Here is a 7,703-nt window from a genome sequence, read left to right on the forward strand (position 1 = left end):
AATACAAAAAATTAGCTGGGCGTGGTGGCACGTGCCTGTAATCCCAGCTACTCAGGAGGCTGAGGCAGAAGAATCACTTGAACCCGGGAGGTGGAGGTTGCAGTCAGCTGAGATCATACCACTGCACCAGAGTGAGACTCCATCTCAAAAAACAAAACAAACAAAAAACCTGCTGCGTACTGTGCTCACTACCAGGGTGACAGGATTCATACTTCAAACCTCAGCATCACACAATATTCCCATGTAACGAATCTGCACATGTACCCCCCTAACTAAAATAAAAGTTGAAATTAAAAAAAAAAGGAAATGGGTATGTAAACGTGTATAAACTAAGTGTGTATATGAAAACACTGACATTCAGATGGCAAACAGATTAGTCTAATTTCAGAATGATTTCACAAAAATCATGGACATATTGATATATTTCCACCTTCTATTCCTATATTTATATAGACACCACTCTAAGATCAATAAAACATACCTTTAGGTCAGTGACCTCTTCATGGTGCAAATCTGTTGAATTTTAGACTACACATCCCTTCCAAATTACTTTTTCCCCAAAGTATATAAGCCCTGGGTCTTGGGGGTAATGGTGCAGGGCTCCACCATCTTGTCTCACCACCATCCAAGACACAGATACGGCTTCTGTTCATAAGTCTCTATCAGATGTTTCTTTCTGAGAAACTGTATGTCAGCCTCTTTAGCCTGCCTCTCAGCTTCCTCAGACTCTGATGGTTGGTTTGCATAGACCTGCACAGCGTGGAATGGGTTTAGAAAGTGAGATTAAACCTGCATTAAAAATCCTAAAATAAGGTAGAAAATATTAAGTGCCATAAGAGAGCCAAGGAGAAGTGCAGATTGTTCAGAGGAAAGAGATTGCATCCAACTGTGGAGGTGAAGAAACACTGGAAATCTATATCCTTGTCTTTGAGGTTTCCCAGAGATCCGCCTCTTATTCCAGTCGCTGCTAGAGTCTTTGTCTTGTCTGACTCTGCTATTCGCTACAAGTGTAAAAACATTTTTCAGTTTCTATAATTTCTCAATTTTCTTTTGAAAATTATGAAGGGAGCAGTCTCTTTGCCTGCCACCGTCCACAGAGGATGTGACTTGCTCCTCCTTAACTTCCACCATGGCTGTGAGGCCTCCCCAGCTATGTGGAACTGTGAGTCCAACTCAATCTCTTTCTTTTGTAAATTGCCCAGTCTCAGGTGTGTCTTTATCAACAGCGCAAAAACAGACAAATACAGTAAATTGGCACCAGTAGAGTGGGTCACTGCTGAAAAGGTACCTGAAAATGTGGAAGCGACATTGGAACTGGGTAACGGGCAGGGGTTGGAAGAGTCTGGAGGGCTCAGAAGAAGATAGGAGGATGTGGGAAAGCTTGGAACTTCGTAGAGACTTGTTGAATGGCTTTGACAAAAATGCTGATAGTGATATGAACAATAAGGTCCAGGCTGAGGTGGTCTCAGCTGGAGATGAGGAACTTGTTGGGAACTGTAGCAAAGATGACTATTGTTATGTTTTAGCAAAGAAACTGGTGGCATTTTGCTCCTGCCCTAGAGATTTGTGAAACTTTGAACTTGAGAGAGATGATTTAGGGTATCTGACTTGTAAAAGTCCGTTTTCAGGCTGCTGATAAACACATACCCATGACTGGGCAATTTACAAAAGAAAGAGATTTAACGGACTTTTAGTTCCACTTAACTGGGGAGGCCTCACAATCGTGGTGGAAGGCGAAAGGCACGTCTCACGTGGGGCAGACGAGAGAAGAGAGCTTGCACAAGGGAACTCTCCTTTTTAAATCCGTCAGATCTTGTGAGACTTCCTCGCGATCGTGAGAATAGCACGGGAAAGACCTGCCCCATGATTCCATTGCCTCCTATTGGGTCCCTCCCACAACACATGAAAATTCAAGATGAGATTTGGGTGGGGACACAGCCGAACCATATCATTCCACTCCTGGCCCCTCCCAAATCCCATATCCTCACATTTCAAACCCAATCATGCCTTCCCAACAGTCCTCCAAAATCTCATTTGAGCATTAACTCAAAAGTCCACAGTCCAGGTCGGGCACAGTGGCTCACACCTGCAATCCCAGCACTTTGGGAGGCCGAGGTGGGTGGATCACCTGAGATCAGGAGTTCGAAACCAGCCTGACCAACATGGAGAAACCCCGTCTCTACTACAAATACAAAATTAGCAGGGCATAGTGGCAATGTTCCAAAATGATCTCCTTTGACTCCATGTCTCACATCCAGGTCATGCTGATGCAAGAGGTAGTAGGTTACCATAGTCTTGGGCAGCTCTGCCTCTGTGGCTTTGCAGGGTACAGCTTCCCTCCTGGCTGCCTTCATAGGCTGACATTGAGTGCCTGAAGCTTTTCCAGGTGGAGGGTGTAAGCTGTCAGTGGATCTACCATTCTGGGGTCTGGAGGACAATGGCCCTCTTCTCACAGCTCCACTAGGCGGCCTCATTAGAAACTCTGTGTGGGGGCTCCCACTCCACATTTCCCTTCTGAACTACCCTGGCAGAGGTTTTCCATGAGAATCCTGCCCCTCTGCCTGGTTATCCAGGTGTTTCTATACATCTGAAATCTAGGCAGAGGTTCCCAAACTTCAATTCTTGATGTCTGTGCACTTGAAGGCTCAATACCATGTGGAAGCTGCCAAGGCTTGAGGCTTAAACCCTCTGAAGCCATGGCCCAAGCTCTACATTGGCCTCTTTCAGCCATGGCTGGAGCAGCTGGGACACAAGGCACCAAGTCCCTAGGCTGCACACAGCTCGGGGACCCTGGGCCCATCCCACGAAACCACTTTTTCTTCCTAGGCCTCCAGGCTTGTGATGGGAGGGGCTGCCATGAAGACCTCTGATGTGCCCTGGAGACATTTTCCCTTTGTCTGTTGTCTTGGTGATTAACATTCGGCTCCCTGTTACTTATGCAAATGTCTGCAGCTGGCTTGAATTTCTCCTCAGAAAATGGGATTTTCTTTTCTATTGCATTGACTTAAGTTACGACTTAAACACATTCTAGTCCTGTGACCTTGGCTAATCCAAGTTCTAGACCTCCATTTCCCCCATCTGGAAAATGGGGATAGGGTTACTGTGAAAATTAAATGACTTAATGCAGGTAAAGCATTTAGAACAGTGTTTTAGCTCTAGAAATACTTGATAGATAATAGTAGCTGGGTTTGTTGTTATTGTGTTTTTTTTTTCGAAGACGGAATTTCACTCTTGATGCCCAGGCTGGAGTGCAGTGGCACGATTTCTGCTCACTGCAACCTCTGCCTCCCGGGTTCAAGCAATTCACCTGCCTCAGCCTCCCGAGTAGCTGGGATTACAGGCGTCTGCCACCACGCCTAGCTAATTTTTCTATTTTTAGTAGAGATGGGGTTTCACCATATTGACCAGGCTGGTCTTGAACTCCTAACCTTAAGTGATCCACCTGCCTTGGCTTACCAAAGTGCTGGGATTACAGACATGAGCCACCGTTCCCGGCGGGTGTTTTGTTTGTTTGTTTGTTTGCTTGTTTGTTTGAGACAGGGTGTTGCTTTGTTGCCCAGGCTGGAATGCAGTGGCGTGATAATAGCTCACTGCAGCCTTGAGCTCCCGGGCTTAAGCAATCCTTGAGGCTCTTTTCTCTGCCTCAGCTTCCAGAGTAATAGCTGGTATTATACTTATTAAATGAAATGCCTGGCACCTTCTGACATAGTAACTGTTCAATAAATGTTAGATCACTTCCTCCTCTTGAATGACTGTAACAAGCTCACCAGAAGAATAAGGAAACCACACAAATAGCTCTAAAACAAGAGTTATTATAAGTGCTACAAAAGAAGTACTATGTGCTAGCAAGCTGCAAGGGGTAGGGAAGGAGAGGAATGAAAGGTTTCTTGAAAGAGGTATCTGAAGGGCATCTTGAAGAGTGCCAACAATGTTAACAAGTGCAGGTGAGAAAGGAGGATAGTTCAGATAGGTGACACAGCAATAGCAAATGTTCAGAGATTGGAAACCATGGACTGTTCAGAAAAAAGAGATTAGTCCCATTTTATAGGGACAGAGTGAGGATAGAAGATTCTGCCTGGCACAGTGGTTCATCATGTCTATAATCCTAGCACTTTGAGAGGCCAAGGTGGGAGGATTGCTTGAGGCCAAGAGTTCGAGACCAGCCTAGGCAACATAGTGAGACCTTGTCTCTACTCAAAATAAAAAAAATTAGCCAGGTGTGGTGGCACACGCCTGTAATCCCAGCTACTTGGGAGGCTGAGGTAGGAGGATTGCTTGAGCCCAGGGTGTCAAAGCTGCAGTGAGACATGATCGTGCCACTACACTCCAGCCTGGGCAACAGAGTGAGATCCTGTCTCAAAAAAAAAAAAAAAAAGGCCAGGCATGGTGGCTCACACCTATAATCCCAGCACTCTGGAGGCTGAGGCAGATGGATCAACTTGAGGCCAGGAGTTGGCCAGCCTGGCCAACATGGCAAAACCCCATCTCTACTAAAAACACAAAAAATTAGCCAAGTGTGGTGGCGCATGCCTGTAATCCCAGCTAATTGGGAGGCTGAGGCACAAAAATTGCTTGAGCCTGAGAGGCAGAGGTTGCAGTGAGCCGAGATTGCACCACTGCACTCCAGTCTCAGCCACAGAGTGAGGCTCTGTCTCTAAATAAATAAATAAGATTTACAAACTAGTGTCAGGTTTGAATAATTCTTTAGTACTCTTACATATGGGCAGTACTGTTCTTTTGGGATGCATATTGAGAAGTCTATTTTGCTTTGATTTTTATTCTACCAAAAGCTATTCAGGCCTGCTAATAATATTCCAAATAACAGACCCTCAGTTAAGGACATTTCCTGGGCCGGGTGCGGTGGCTCACGCCTGTAATCCCAGCACTTTGGGAGGCTGAGGTAGGTGGATCACCTGAGGTCAGGAGTTCGAGACCAGCCTGGCCAACATGACGAAACCCTGGCTCTACTAAAAGTACAAAAATTAGCTGGGTGTGGTGGCAGGTGCCTGTAATCCCAGCTACTCCGGAGGCTGAGGCAGAAGAATAGCTTGAACAAGGGAGGCAGAGGTTGCAGTGAGCCAAGAGCGCACCATTGCACTCCAGCCCAGGTGACAAGAGCAAGACTCTGTCTCGAAAGGAAAAAAAAAAAAGACATTTCCTGAATGCAACCATTATGATTCATACAGTGTATGTAATGAGAATGTCTATCAGTCTCAATTTACACAAGGTAAAGTTTACCCTTATGTGATATTTTCTTATCCCTCACCTTAATTGAGAATATGAAGCAAGGATTACACTGATGAAATAGGATTGAACTGTCTAAAAGCAGGGATGAAGAACCTTCCGTATTCTGTTACCAACACATCAGCTGGCCTATGAAGACCCTGGTTTGTGTTCCTCCTCTGTCACTTACTGGTGACTTAGTATAGTTACTGAATAATCATGGACAAATAATCTTTCAGAGTTCCATTTCCTCATCTGTAAATGGTGATAACAGTGTCTGCCTGGTTTATCTGAGGCTTATAAAATAGGGTTGAAATTAGAAAATGTATATGAGGCACAGTTTTTATTCTGCAAACAATTGCCATTGCCAAATTGCATTTGTTTGGAAAAAAATTATACATATATTCTCAAACACTATTGTAACTCTTTTGTATTTATGCCTTTGTCCATAAGCATATCTTTTCATACAACTACTCCATGAAATATCAAGCATTTCTCAATGTTGCTATAGACTTACTTTTAAAAAATAAAAAGTTTAGGCTGGGCGTGGTGGCTCACACCTGTAATCCCAACACTTTGGGAGGCCGAGGTGGGTGGATCACTTAAGGTGAGGAGTTCAAGACCAGCCTGGCCAACATGGCAAAACTCCATCTCTACTAAAAATACAAAAATTAGCTGGGCATTGTGGCACATGCATGTAATCCCAGCTACTTGGGAGACTGAGGCAGGGGAATCACTTGAACCTGGGAGGTGGAGGTTGCAATGAGCTGACATCACTCCATGGCACTCCAGCCTGGGCAACAGAGTGAGACTCCATCTCAAAAAAATAAAGTTTATAAAATGTTTCATTGAATACATATGCCATAATTTAGACATTTCCATCTGTGAGAATTTTAAGTCATTTGATCCCCTTGCTTTCATTCACATTACCCCCAGATCAAAGCTGTCTTAATGTTAATATTCTCTGGTTTGGAAACCTCATATAACATGCCAGTCTGTAATTCAAATGTGTCTACAGGCTGGCCGCATCCTATCTAAGATTCCAAACACACACTGCAAAATCTCATGAATTTGTCTAATTCCTTCCCAAATCTTTATATCTGATTCTTCCAAAAAACTTTTCATCAATTCTAGCCTTCTCTGACCTTCTGAACTTTTAGATTATTTGCTTAATCCCCAAACAAATGACTTTTATTTTTTAACAATTTTATGTTTGAATTGCCTCCCTATACTAATTTTCTTCTCTTCTTTTGTGTTTTTTTGTTTCATCTAACAAAGCAATATGGAAGGAATCAGTTTTGAATTCCCACAGTGTGCCCAGCCCTCTGCTAGGGATGCCGAACATGAAAAATATTGTTTCAGGCTGGACACGGTGGCTCACACCTGTAATCCCAGTACTTTGGAAGGCCAAGGTGGAAGGATCACTTGAGTCCGGAAGTTCAAAGCCTGGGCAACATAGCAAGACCCCATCTCTAAAAAATTTTCTTTTTAAATTAACTGGGTATGGTGGCACGTACCTGTAGTCCCAGCTACTCAGGAGGCTGAGGTAGAATTGCTTAAGCCTAGGAGTTCAAGGCTGCAGTGAGCCGTGATTGTGCCACTGCACTCCAGCCTGGATGACAGATTGAGACCCTGTTTCAAAAAAACAAAAAAAAAGAAAAGAAAAACTTTCATAGTCATTATAATCATTTATGGGGAATGCAGAAAAAAAAGTAGGCTCTTTTTTTCTTTGCTTCCTTCCATTCTAAAGCCAGAAACAGGAAAAAAAAAAAAAAAAAATCTGTCTCTTTGTAAACCAGTGCCTTCTGAGCTATTGGTTTAAAACAAGTTCATGGACTGGGCACAGCAGCTCAAGCCTATAATCCCGGCACTTTGGGAGGCCGAGGAGGGCGGATCATGAGGTCAGGAGTTGGAGATCAGCCTGGCCAACATGGTGAAACCCCATCAAACTAAAAATACAAAAAATTAGCTGGACATACTGCCGGGAGCCTGTAATCCCAGCTACTCGGGAGGCTGAGGCAGGAGAATCGCTTGAATCCGGGAGGCAGAGGTTGCAGTGAACTGAGATTGCACCACTACACTCCAGCCCAGGCAACAGAGTGAGACTCCACCTCAAAAAAACAAAACAAAACAAAACAATTAATTCAGTATATTGGCTCTCAAGAAAATGAGTATCAGGGTTTTCTACTGCAGCACTGCCCATAATAACAAAACACTAAAAGCAACCTAAGGATCCAATCAACAGGAGACTAAATGAACTATAAGAAAATGAATTATGAAACGAGAACATGAATTATGCATCTATTAAATAATGATGTACTATTAATGGGATATCCAAGGCATAATCTCCAAGGTGTTCATTTTCTTTTCTGTTTTTTTTTTTTGTTTTGGTATTTTTAGTACAGACAGGGTTTCACCATGTTGGCCAGGCTGGTCTCGAACTCCTGACCTTGTGATCCACCCGCCTCTGGGATTACAGG

The sequence above is a fragment of the Colobus angolensis genome, unplaced genomic scaffold (assembly GCF_000951035.1).
Source record: "Colobus angolensis palliatus isolate OR3802 unplaced genomic scaffold, Cang.pa_1.0 Scaffold30, whole genome shotgun sequence".
NCBI classification, from domain to species: domain Eukaryota; kingdom Metazoa; phylum Chordata; class Mammalia; order Primates; family Cercopithecidae; genus Colobus; species Colobus angolensis.